The sequence below is a fragment of the Leguminivora glycinivorella genome, chromosome 9, assembly GCF_023078275.1.
Source record: "Leguminivora glycinivorella isolate SPB_JAAS2020 chromosome 9, LegGlyc_1.1, whole genome shotgun sequence".
Classification (NCBI taxonomy): domain Eukaryota; kingdom Metazoa; phylum Arthropoda; class Insecta; order Lepidoptera; family Tortricidae; genus Leguminivora; species Leguminivora glycinivorella.
In genome coordinates, this window is record NC_062979.1 from 23,377,343 (window position 1) to 23,391,041 (window position 13,699).

Genomic DNA, 13,699 nt, shown 5'->3' on the forward strand with positions numbered 1-13,699 from the left:
TAGTCATAATTTGTTTTTTCTCAAAAACGCGTAACTTTTCAGGATTGCCATAAAACTAACCTAACCTATCTATAGGTGACCCTAATGAAACCGTTTCAGAATTATGACTAATGATAATCTGGCTAACAAAGGGATCCGTTTTAAATGTTATATTCATCAACTTTCTTGATTCTAAGATTATAGTATTCTATAATATGGGTTGTTAACGTTAGAACTATTAAACGTTATTCGTAACAAAGATTATGACTTATGAGGTTTATGCCTTAAAACTGTATGCAGAACAATCAGTAGGGCTTCAAAAAATATGCCTAGTAATATTTCTGGATAATTATTGTTATGCCTTTCAATTTTATACTCATCAACTTTATGACTTTTAAGGTTATGGCATCCAATATTATGGGTTGTTAATGTTAGTACCATTAAGCATTATTCGTAACAAAAATTATGACTAGTGATGTTTATGACCACAAAATATATGAATAACAACTTATGACTAACGAAATTCTGACCAAAAAGTTTATGGGAAAGAAAGGGGTCCCCACGCGCGGACATAGCGTACCCATTCTACCGCGTGTCTTCGTATGATCCAGAGCATTACTACAACACCCGCGGGTACTATCCGGAAATTAAATGATTTGGCAACTGTATCGGAACTTGGAATAAACGAATATGACTTACTTACTTATTTTTATTTTTATAAAAGTTAGGTGTAAGTATTTTTTAATACTACATCGGTGGCAAACAAACATACGTTCCGCCTGGTGGGAAGCGGTCACCGTAATCTATGGACGCCTGCAACTCAAAAAGTCTTACATACGAGTTACCAACCCATTAGAAACTTGTACACTCCCTTTTGCTGTGTTAAGTAAATACATAACTTAGAGAGCGGATTTCATGTAGCGATTTAAATAATAATATGGATATGACTCTCATAATTTATTATTTTTTCTATACACAAAAAATGTATAAAAGTAAAACCCTTTTTGGATGCTTTTGTAAATATTGGGCAAGAATAGTAATGATAATTAAAATAAATAACTAAAAAATGTTTGTTAATTTTTAGGGTTCCGTAGTCAACTAGGAACCCTTATAGTTTCGCCATGTCTGTCTGTCCGTCCGTCCGTCCGTCCGTCCGCGGATAATCTCAGTAACCGTTGGCACTAGAAAGCTGAAATCACGCCAACAAAGTGCAAAAATAAAAAATGGAAAAAAATGGAAAAAAATGTTTTATTAGGGTACCCCCCCTACATGTAAAGTGGGGGCTGATATTTTTTTTCATTCAAACCCCAACGTGTGATATATTGTTGGATAGGTATTTAAAAATGAATAAGGGTTTACTAAGATCGTTTTTTGATAATATTAATAGTTTTGGAAATAATCGCTCCTAAAGGAAAAAAAGTGCGTCCCCCCCCCCCCTCTAACTTTTGAACCATATATTTAAAAATTATGAAAAAAATCACAAAAGTAGAACTTTATAAAGACTTTCTAGGAAAATTGTTTTGAACTTGATAGGTTCAGTAGTTTTTGAGAAAAATAAGGAAAACTACGGAACCCTACACTGAGCGTGGCCCGACACGCTCTTGGCCGGTTTTTAATAGTTTATTTATTTTAGTTCTTATAAAAACTTCTATATTACGACTCAAAGAATAGAAAAATGAAAATAATTCGCTTCCTGTATACAAACTCGTTTATTTAGAATAAAATACTTTTCTTTGAATGTAGTTATTTTCGTAAAATAACATGATTATTTTTACACATTTATTTTTACACTATTTTAATCTAATTAGTCAGCGAAGTTTAATAATAATAGATTGTAAGACATTATTATAATCCACATGACATGTAATTAAAAAATACACTAATCATATCCATATTAATATTTAAATCGCTACATGAAATCCGCTCTCTATACATAAGTACACAGCAAAAAGGAGTGTACAAGTCCCAAGGAGGGTTCGGGTTTCCGATGACTCAAAGGACAATACGTAATAGTACACATAGTTATTTTCCAACAATATTGTTTAACAATCTCACATTTTTATTAGCATAGGCTAGTACTTAGCTAATTCCACTTAGATTTCCTGATTGCATATAGGTATTATAGGTATGTACAGTCAGCTGTCTACAAACTTTTAGCCAGCTAGAATGTTAAGACTCGCATAAGTACCAATTCAATCATAAATATACCGGCTAAAACAATATCCGAAAGATGTCATTCAGTCATCATGCGTCTCGCCTACGCCAATACAGCTACGGACAAGCGCGAGTGAAATGCATGATATCTGAATGACATCCTTCCTAACCTAAGTCAGAATTGGCCTTTCAGCATGTGACTTAGCAAAGCCTCGATTATTATGCAATGGAGCACTTGTGTACACTTAGTACAGTGTAACTTCAAACTATTCGCAACCAGCTGACTAGCCAAAATGGCAATCGTTGACGCTAGACACCGATCGAAACGGAGTCTGGCTCTGTCGCGCCAATACGGATGAGCGATAGAGATAGCTTGCTATGATAACGATATTATTGTGAGCTTTTGTGCATTTGGCTACGTGCCGTTGCTGTTTTAGTACTCGTAAGCTAATGGCAGGGTATTATCTTAGGTATATATATATTATAAATGGGCTTACTCTTGACCACAGACTAGCCAAAGGCAAAGACGTGGCCTACGATGGAGTGAGCTCGCCCAGAAGATGCCATTCACTCTTGATTTGAAGGTTGCCATCTTCAGTCGCAAATGCTACACATGGAGCTGTTGTGATAAAATATGTCAATTTATTTATTTAATCGTATGGCATAGATAGGTTCACAGGTATACAGTATTTATATCATGAAAAGTATGTCACAAATTGAAAATATGTCAATGATTATGTATATTGGAAATAATAGACTTGTATGGGGTGAAAAGTACCTAACTAGAGAAAGACGTTGCTGTTGTTTGCTTATACATTTCTGAGATTGTGCAATAAAGTGAATTTGTATTGTACTGTACTGTTTGTGTATTGTATATAGATAGATAGATAGAATACTCACACCTCAGCAAAAGATACAGAAAAAATATACATTGGAGACAAAACAAATGATTATAAATAGAGACAGACAACAGGCGGTCTTATCGCTAAAGAGCCATCTCTACCAGACAAAACCTTATATACCAAGACGGGCTGCCAAAATTAATATCGTAAATTGACAACCAAAAGGCGTGCTACGAAAATTCACCTATCTCTTCCTGTAAAATCAGACGTAGCTATATATATGTTGGAAACGAGTTTGTTAACCCCACCTACGCGAGGGTTAAGTGAACGTCATAGCTTTACTGAAGTTTGACAGGGCTGTCAAAATCGCTGCTAACTTTGTTTGGTATGACCCTATTTGATTTTCTATCATAGACGTGGGTGCTCATGGTGAAATAACGTTGTCAGATACAATACAACAGAAATTTGACAGTTTTAAGACATAAATAACCATACAAACTTCCACCCCCCAATTTAGGGAAGTGGAGGGTTAGAAAGAGACATAAAGTAGTCTATGTCACTCTCCATTCCTTCAACTATCTCCACTTAAAAAATCACGTCAATTCCTAGCTCCGTTTTGCCGTGAAAGACGGACAAACAAACAGACACACACTTTCCCAATTATAGTATTAGTATATGTATTTAGTCATGGAACGCTACTTTAAAATTAATTATTTAAGAATAAACTTTAACAACGCAGTTTAAAATTAGCAGACAGGTTTGAGTCAATCAATAAGTTGAATCGCCCACATATCTGCAGCAACAGTCTACGACATTAATTTGGATAGGTACAGTACCATTTGGAACCCTAGGCCACTCTACAACCATGTCAAAATAACAATCAGTAAGAGATTTCTTACAATCTGATTTATAACGTCACTGTGACATAGTTCTACAGTGGCCTAGGGTTCCAATTGGTTGACTGTACCTATTTAAATACAAGTCGGATCACATTAAATCAAGGCGGTTGCATTCATGTTTATTTCTTCAGACAGTTGCCAGTTGTTCAAACATTGAGGTATTTAGATGACGTAGCTACCGTAGCTACGGTAGTAAGGCGCATCACCATAAGGCAGGTAGGACAGTGGCGACGCTACGCGTTACCGGTAGCCTATATAGCTGGGGTAGCCAGAGTAGTGGCACAGGTAGTGGTTTAAGCCATGAGGTACGCGCTTTTCCACTTCATGGCCTTCGATAGTTCCATTTGATTCGTTAGACATTAAAGGCGACATAATTTATACAGAAAAAGTGTCTATTATTATTCTTATCTTAAAATTAAATTATCCTCACAGAAAATAATTTAATTTGTATTTTTAGTAAAGTGTCCATGGGCGGCGGTGATCGCTTACCATCAGGCGACCTGTCTGCTCGTTTGCCTCCTATCCCATAATAAAAAAAAAAAAAAAACACTACTATTTTAACAAATACAAATTAAATTATTTTCTATGAGGAAAATTTAATTTGTTCTAAGAATTAGCATGGCAGCGCCATCTCTCATCTAACTCGTAATCACATGAGTTGATTCAGTTAGGAGGTCGAACTAGTTTCGGTTCTATCTCAGAGATGGCCGGGGGCGCCTTAGCCTTCGGTAATTAATTGTGTCATATACTTGAAAATTTCGACCCTTGCCACCGTTATCGAATGGCCGAGTGGTTTAGGCATCCGTTGCGATAACGGAGGACGCTGGTTCGAATCCAGCTTTGGACACTTGGAGGCGTTGGTCATTTTTTTCTTTGTATATGACATTTATTTCAGTTTATATATGTTATATTCTATAGATGTATCCAGAGGCTACATGTTAGATAGGATTAGTAAGTAAATCAAAGCTCATTCATTAAATTGCAGTTATGTTTATTTTCAAACAGTCGTTATGGAATATCGAGGTATTTAGATGACGTAGCTGCCATAGCTACCGAAGCTACCGTAGTAAGGCTCATCACCATAAGGCAGGTAGGACAGCGGCGACCCTACGCGGTACCGGTAGCCTGTATATCCGGGGTAGCCAGTGTAGTAGTGGTTGAGTCCGAGAGGTGTGCGGTAGATGATGGCGCGTTTCTCAGCCGCGTGAGTTTCGACGGTTCCAGAAGGTTCGGTGACCGGGTCAATGACCTCGGTTGGGGCTGCGGCGCAGGCAGCGATGAGGGCGAAGAGAGCGATAACGAAGAACTTGTTCATCTGAAACAAATGAAAAAAATATTGTTGTTATCAAGCTGCAGAAATATCTCATTTTTAGAAACAGAAATTTTAAGGGTTTTTTTGTCTTCACTAATCACGTAGGTAATTCAATATCAAAGGCTACCTCGATTATGGGGCTTTTACGGATATGTTTTGCGTTCTATTGGCAGTATGCCATGAATTTCTTTTCAATATAACTTGGGCTTACTTTCTTTTTCAACTAAATATCGTTTTAATAGACGTCAGTGAGTACTATTTATCAAAACAAATAATTATTATATTTAGAGAACATTATTAATTTCATATAGCAATTTATTTGTTTTCTTACCTTGTTAGTTTCAAAGGAGCTAAAACTCAAATGATACCTTTTGAAACACGGTCAAAGTTTTTATACGATTTTGATCATTCGTATTTTGATGCGATTTTGAACGTTAAGTTAATTATTATTGATTGAAGCTTAATTAATTTACAAATTAACAAACAAAATTAATTATAGTACCATTACGTAGGGATCAAAGGTTGTGGCAGCGAAGTTTACTTTTTATTTTACTTTAGTCAATTAGGTTAAGTTGAATTTATACGAGAACATTGTGAGTGTGCACGGGAAAACGTCCCACTTTGTCGATTGCTATAAAGCCGCTTTGTCTGTTTATTCATATAAAGATACAAGTAAATCTCGCCTTAATGGTAACCGACAAAGTGGGACGTTTTACTAAACACACTCACATATTTTATTAGATTTTTTAATATAGATTCTTGCCATTTAAATAAATATTATGGGACTTCTTACACATATTAACTGAGTCCCACGTTAAACACAATACAAAAAGGCTTGCGTTGTGTTGTTTATTAAATTCTTCTTCTTCTTCAACCTAGCGTTTTCCCGGCCTAGTGCCAGGTTCCGCTTTCCGTCAATCGTCTCCACTTCGCCCGGTCTTCAGCATCTTGAGGTGTGAGATTGTTCTCTTGCATGTCCGCTCTCCAGTCGTCCAGCCAGTGCGTCCAACACGCAAACTGACCTATTTTATGCTCGTATGTATTTAATATGTTAATATTAATCTGTTTCTTCATTTGTTTCAGGTAAGTAATAAAAACAACAGCAATTTCTACATATTGATTGGTTTGGTTAGTAAGTATTACAATCATAATAAATAAATAAAGTAAAGAAAAGAAGTAAGGTACAGCGGTGAAAATCTCGACTGGGAGATTTGCCCCGCTGTATCTTATGTCTTAGTTTCATGATTATGGGTCAGTGAGGGAAAATATGGAAAACTATTTGAAACTTGTACAAGAAAAAAATCTTTTAGAAATGTAACTTGATAGAAACGAAAAAAATATCTTTAAAAAATTTGAGGCTTTTAAAAATAAAATTATAAAGTATTCTTCAGCCATTGTTATTGACAAGCACTGAAAAAATAATTGGGCCTAAAACGCTTCAGGTCTCTTGAGATTATTTTTACAAGAATTTAATGAGGAACCTTATTTTTTATCCCAATTTGTAGGGTATCGATAATTAAGAGGCCTTCATACTTCATTAGGCAGTCTTAAAAATAAGTATTTGATAATTTATTATATTTTTAATTGTTAAAATTGGATATCAAATAAATAGGCATATTGAATAACCTTGACTCTAATTGTTGCGTGGAATAACTTCTCATAAAGATTTTTCACAAGATTTTATTTTTTATTTATAGTTAAATAGAATAACAAATAGAACCAGAACAAGTTTTGCTTGCAATAATTTATATACCACAGACTGCGGATAGGTTATTTCAATCGTCAAAGTATTAGATTATGAAGTGCCCTTTCAACATCGCTTCTAACGTAGTTTTCTCTGGCTATAACATTATTATTAATAATTTCAACAACACATTTCAAACTTCTACATATGTCAGAAAACATGTGTCAATTCTATCCTACTTAAAATAACCATTTTCAGATGAACAAGCTCTTCCTATTCGCCATGTTCGCCCTTGTGGCAGCCTGCTTCGCGGCCCCTACAGAAGAGGTAGTCCCAGTCGATCCCATCACCGCCGAGGCTACCCTACCTACCCACGAGGGCGAGAAGCGCGCCATCCGCTACCGGACACCGATCGGGTACTACCCGGGCTATGGCTACCCGGCCTATAGTGCCTACCGCTCACCCGTCTCTGCGCTTTCCTACCTGTACCCCAACAACTATTATGGCGGATTAGTCTATTAAACGGAAATTGAATAATCGAGCAAATAAAATTACTGCAATAAAATTCATGAATTGACTATTTTATGTTGTATTTTTGCGTGATTATATCTACGATGCGATAAATATTAAACACAATAAAACTAGCAAGTAGAAAACAATGCATTAGTGCTGTCACTCTATACTAATAGGCGTACTCATTAGTCCTACCTTCGTCACTTTTAATTAGCAAAAGCATGTGCTCTAAACATGACAACTTTATAAGCCTACCTATATTATGCTTCCAATGTCATCACTTGTCCACACTGACATACTTGCCAAAACGTGACGGATACTTTATCCACATAGATAAGTGATAACATTGGAAGCATAATGCGCCGGCAGACTTCTACGGTGACCCCATCAGGTACTACCCCGGGCTATGGCTACCCGGCCTATAGTGCCTACCGCTACCGCTTTTCTACCTATACCCCAACAACTACTATGGCGGATTAGTCTACTAATAAACAACACAATTCAAGTTTGGACAAATAAAATAGCTGCAATTTATAAATGTTTTGTATTTAATTACACCCAAAAATGTTGGTGTGGCTAATAGTATGGTCACACCTCGGACACTAGCGATCAAATATATGAAAGAGGCGCGTTCCTAGCACACAGTCTAAGCTCGTGTAGGTGAACGCGTACTATGCTTGTATGAGTGAAATATGACAGGTCGACTGTTCGCGTTTTTGACAGGCGGTAACTGTGAGGTAACCGAGAGGGAGTGGGCGGCACTTTCAGCGGGGAGCGGGAGTGGCCATACTGTACGATAGTACTCTTTATTATACTGTGGAAAGGTTTTGCGACAAATACAGTAGAACCCCAATGAAAGTAAATAGTTGAAGTAAAAAATGCTGCTATCATTTCAATTTTTTGTTGCATCTATTTATGGACGTAGCCAAAGGTTCTTTTTTTTAATCAGGTATTGCAAGATATTTAATTTGAAACTAAGCATAGAACTTGCTCGGCTCAAATCTAAAATAGTCTATTAGGAACTTAATCTTCAACATGGACTTACCTTATATGAAATTCATATTCGCTGAAGAGATACCCATATTAATATGACCGCTTTCTTAAGCCGTGTATTAGTTCAGTATTATGCTCGCCCCATGTTAAACGGTGTAGTTACTATAGTTACTTAGTTGCTAATCGCTTTAGAGAAATTGGGATCAAGTGGGAACTTAGTATGTACTGTATATTACACTTAAATTGGACATGTTCACGAATATTAAGTTTGATTATATTTTTCACCACACCAACTGGTAAAGATCAATTTTGCTATTTGAAAACGGATAGCAAAATTTCATTTTATTCACAAGAGTACAAAGTAATTTCATACAAATTTAAACTTGTTGCTTTAAGCTGGTTGGTAGAATTTACCTACAAATAATTATATTTAATTTAGATTTAGATTGCTGGATTTGATTTAGTTTGATGTTTTATAGTCATTATTTTGTTCGTGTTGGTGTGATAAAAAATGTTGTGTTTCACTCGGTGGCAAAGTTTGTTTAACCTACGTGCCTTGAAACCCTCGCATCGCTCTAGATTCCACTTTTTGAACAACTCGCTACGCTCGCGGTTCAATATTGGAATCTTTCGCTTGCTCGGGTATCAATGTTGGCACGTCCGGATAAACAACGACTTTGCCCCCTTGTAAAACAAATAACTATTGTAGGTATTATATTATAAGCAAGTAGTATTTTGATGTGGGAAACACTGTTTCGCGGATAGTTTAAAAAAAAGCTTGTGTTGTGTAAAAAATCCATGTTCATAATTCGTTAATGGTTATACAATCTTGTAAGTATTAAGAATTTAATTTGGCCTGCCTGAATAATGTGAGATATTCTAGGAACTCATTATTATAATAACGTATGTTCGTGAATTTTATTGAAGTAAATTCATCATTTCATTCACTTCATTGTATACAAGGTGAAAATTTTCCACAAGTAATATAATATATTTCATGGGTGGCCGGGTAACCAAGAAGGTAAGACGGATATCCAAGTGTAGCCACCATAAAAGCTGTAGCTACCTTAATACTGAACCAACAGTACCAGTACCATAAAAACGGTACCCTAGAGCTTAGTAGAGGTGCATTTGTCCTATTTACTTATGAGCAGCAGGCATAACAGGCATAAAAATATGAATAAAACGATAAACATATCGATGAAACCAATTTATTCGTGTCATTTAAAATATGTCCTCAATTAGTAGAAGTATTTACCATAGTAAAGTTAGGTCGGGTAGGTTAGTTTATAAGGTTAGGTCAGGAGATAACTTGGGTAGCCAAGCGTCCGGTAGCCACTACAGTACCGGTAGCCGGGAGCGTAGTAGATAGACCGCTTGTCGTGTTCGTTGGCAGATAAGGTATTGGGATAGTAGTTTTAAAAATAAAAAAAATAAGGTATCCTAGAAAATATGAATAAAACAATAAACTAGTCGATGAACAGAATTTATTCACTTCATTTCAAATAATTATGTCCTCAACTAGTAGAAGTATCTACCATAGTACGGGTAGGTCGGGTAGGTTAATTTGTAAGGGTAGGTCAGGGGATAAGTCGGGTAGCCGAGCGTCCGGTAGCCACTATAGTACCGGTAGCCGGGAGCATAGTAGATAGACCGCTTGTCATGTTCGTTGGCAGATAGGGTATTGGGATAGCAGTTAAAAAAAAAAGGTATCCTAGAAAATATGAATAAAACAATAAACAAGTCGATGAACTGAATTTATTCACTTCATTTCAAATAATTATGTCCTCAACTACCAGAAGTATCTACCATAGTACGGGTAGGTCGGGTAGGTCAGGGGATAAGTCGGGTAGCCGAGCGTCCGGTAGCCACCATAGGTACGGTAGCCGGGAGCGTAGTAGATAGACCGCTTGTCGTGTTCGTTGGCGGGTAGAGTGTTGGCATCGACGGAGTCTACCGGGTTCAGGGTGGCAGATACATCGGCCGAGACGCAGGCGAGAGCCGCGAAGGCAAACAGGGCGAAGAGGAAGAATTTGTTCATCTAAAAAAAATGTTTTTTTTTTAATGTACACAACTAGTGTCTTGATATGTATCTTGCTAGGGTTATTGAACTCGTAAAATAACATAAAAAGACACAATCTTTCTGTAGCTGCATTTAGTAGGCAGAGCGCTTTCTGAAATCCGACTCCAAGAAATTGTATAATTTATTAATTACACACATTCTAAACAAGTATTAATCAAAATAACTTTATGTTTACTTAAATTACTAATAATATTCTTATATCATTCCACTATGATCACGATTACCATCTGCAATAATGTAGCGGGACAAATCTCGATTGGGGGGTAATTTTAACTGATCCATTTTTTCCATTAATACACTATGATTTATCCACTGAACACGCCTACCATATATTTATAACCGGTAGACACTATTTAATAATGCAAGCATTGTAAAACATGGATAAAATGGATGAGTTACATTTGCCCCCGAGTCGAGATTTGCCCCGCTGTACCTTGCAGTATTATTAGTATTTGTCTACTGATTAGTATATTCCTCTATAAGAATTATATTTTTTGACATATTCTAGGGCCTAAGGCGATAAATCAGTTCAATGGAAAATCTGTTTAATATATACAGCGCGTAAACGTAATAAGGGCGATAAATGAAACCAGGCGTATAATTCAATATTGTTATCATTAATTAAGAGGTGTTTTTGATTTACTCTTAATCTTCACCCCATAATGAATTTTTGAAAAAAATCTCAGCAGCAATGTACTGTAAACGTGGTTGCGATGACAATCAATGACAACTGTCAACGAGCGTTTAACGGGAGTGTGTTTGCATTACGTTGCGGGCCGAATTAATATGTATGGATAAAAAACATATTTCAATTTTAAGTAAAAGTTATCTAATTACATTTTATACGTCCTATACTCACCACCGTTAAGAGGTTCGCCCGTATTAGGTTTACACCCTGTATAATGGAACGTTTTACTGCTGCACATGAAAGTCATAGAACAACACAAGATTTCAAGAACTGTAATTTTCTTACCTTGGATGTCCTTCGATGCTAGCACTCGAATGATGTTTAAACTACGCTACCAAAGTTTTATATACATAGACAGAAAGATAAATTAATTGCATTTTAACTGACTTATAAGTGTCATCTAATGAATACAAAGTAAATTAATATAACAGAACCTGTTTGTGTCCGCCAAAAAATCCCAATCTAGTCCCAGTAATGATTCACAGTTATTTTTACGAGACTTATCGGGTATATCGACCAGGATTTAGGCCACGACAAGAACATCACACTTCCTCCCCTCTTAATCTATTTACAAAAAACCAAGTAATAGTTATTTGTTATACAAGGGGGCAAAGTTGTATTTTAACGCCGAGTGTGGAATTAAAAAACTAGCAAGTGAAAGGATTCTATAGTTGAACCACGAGCGAAGCGAGTGGTTCGAGAATAGAATCCTGAACTTGCGAGTTTTTTTAACACACGAGAAGTAAAATACATTTGCACCCGAGTGTAACACAAAACTTTTCCCCTCACTGTAGCGAGGAAACTACAACGTAAAAAAATGCGTTTATCACTGCTTCCAGTAGTTCCACAGGTGGTAAATCATCTTTATTACTAGATTCACCTACTTTTATCAATTTTAAAGCAGTTATTTTGACTTTATTCAAGGCCAAATTACTTTACCCACTAGTGGATAAAATGCGTTTTTACCCGCTGGTATTAAACGACAAAACACGTGTTTCCGAGCTAGTGAGGGGAAAACATTATTAACGAATGAATTCTTATGACTCCTTACTTACATATACTATTCTATGAAACTCTTCAAGGTATACGCTTGAAGGTACCTGGCTCTTCAAGGCTCTCTGAAACTCTGAACGAAGTTCCGAAAACTCATTGGTACGAGCCGTGGTTCGAACCCGCGCCCTACGGATCTAAAGACGCACGCTCTTACCGCTAAGGCACCAGCGCTTTTTAACATAATTTGTGCACTAATATCTTCATAAAAATGTAAGGTGCAATCTGGTTCAAAAATAAAGTATCAGTGTAAAATCCAGTGGTAATCCATGCCGATTTGTGATAATCCTCGAATGCAAATGTTCCGAGAACGTTCAAACTGAGCCAGGTGGCGGTAATACCTGTGCCTGGGAGTTGATTCGACGAACAGTTTTATGTTTGTTTTGATACGAACTGTAACGCATGTCTTGTCTTTTCCTGTGTTGTGAGTTTTGGCTAGATAATATATTAAAAAGTTGTGGAAAACAAAAGATCAGGAATAATCCTGGGCAATTTCGGAATAAAATGTAGCAAATTGTAGAAAGTTTCAGTTTAACTATGCCTTTACGGCCGTACAAAATATAAAAAAAGCGCGGCAGCGATGCGACGCATACGACATCAAACCTTATCGATATGGAAGTATGAGACGCAACGGCGACGGTCGGGCGACGGTGTAGTTAGGTCCCCGCAGAAAACCAGCGCTGCGGATGTCCGCGGCATTATGCTGAGTCCGTCCTATTTTAGCGTCTAATGTTTTTGTGTGCATGACTTCTGTTTTATTTGTACTTTGTTGTGGCGTTAAATAAATGTTTTCTATTCTATTCTATATTTCTCTTAAGCTAGGATCATTTTTCCGGTATACTCTTGGGTCGACACGTTCGTTTTTCGTCACATACCTAAATTTGTCCGATTCTGCTTTCGTCAGCTATTCTTTACTCGTCACGATCGATGATGGTCTTTCTCAACTACGGTCAATTTCGTTGTTCATATTTATCTTAATCCGTCTCGTTCTTTACTCGTCATAATCTTCTTTCGGCCAGTTCGTTGTTAAATATATGTTTTTTTGTGTTTTTTCATAGTCTTAGTACAGGTACCAACTTAGAATATGACCAAATACGAAATTACGAAAAACGTTATAGTTGAAATATGAAAAACGCCAACAACTCATTATGGTCAAAGTTGATAATGACTGCAGACTGAGTTGACGAATAAATAATAGATGACGAAAGCAAAATCGGACAAATTTAGGAACGTGACGAAAAACGAACTTGTCGACCCAAGAGTAGACCATTTTTCTGATATCCGACCAACAAGTACCGAAGTAATATTTGTCGTATCAAAACAAGATCAGTAAAAATATGTTGAATCAGAATCCGTCCTAGAATTCACGCTACGCTTCAATGTGATAATAACATTTTCATTGCTTTCCGGAACTTTTGTTAACGGGTATACATTCTTGATTTCAAGAAAATTGCGTGTATGTTGTCAAGTTATTGATTTTGAACTAGATACACCACTTAAGC

The 13,699-nt window shown here is 36.5% G+C and overlaps 1 protein-coding gene across 1 annotated transcript in view; it reads left to right on the forward strand.

The window, feature by feature from the left end:
* The window catches only part of LOC125229781, a 517,609-nt gene that overhangs the window by 366,057 nt on the left and 137,853 nt on the right, over positions 1-13,699 (forward strand). The window lies entirely within an intron of this gene.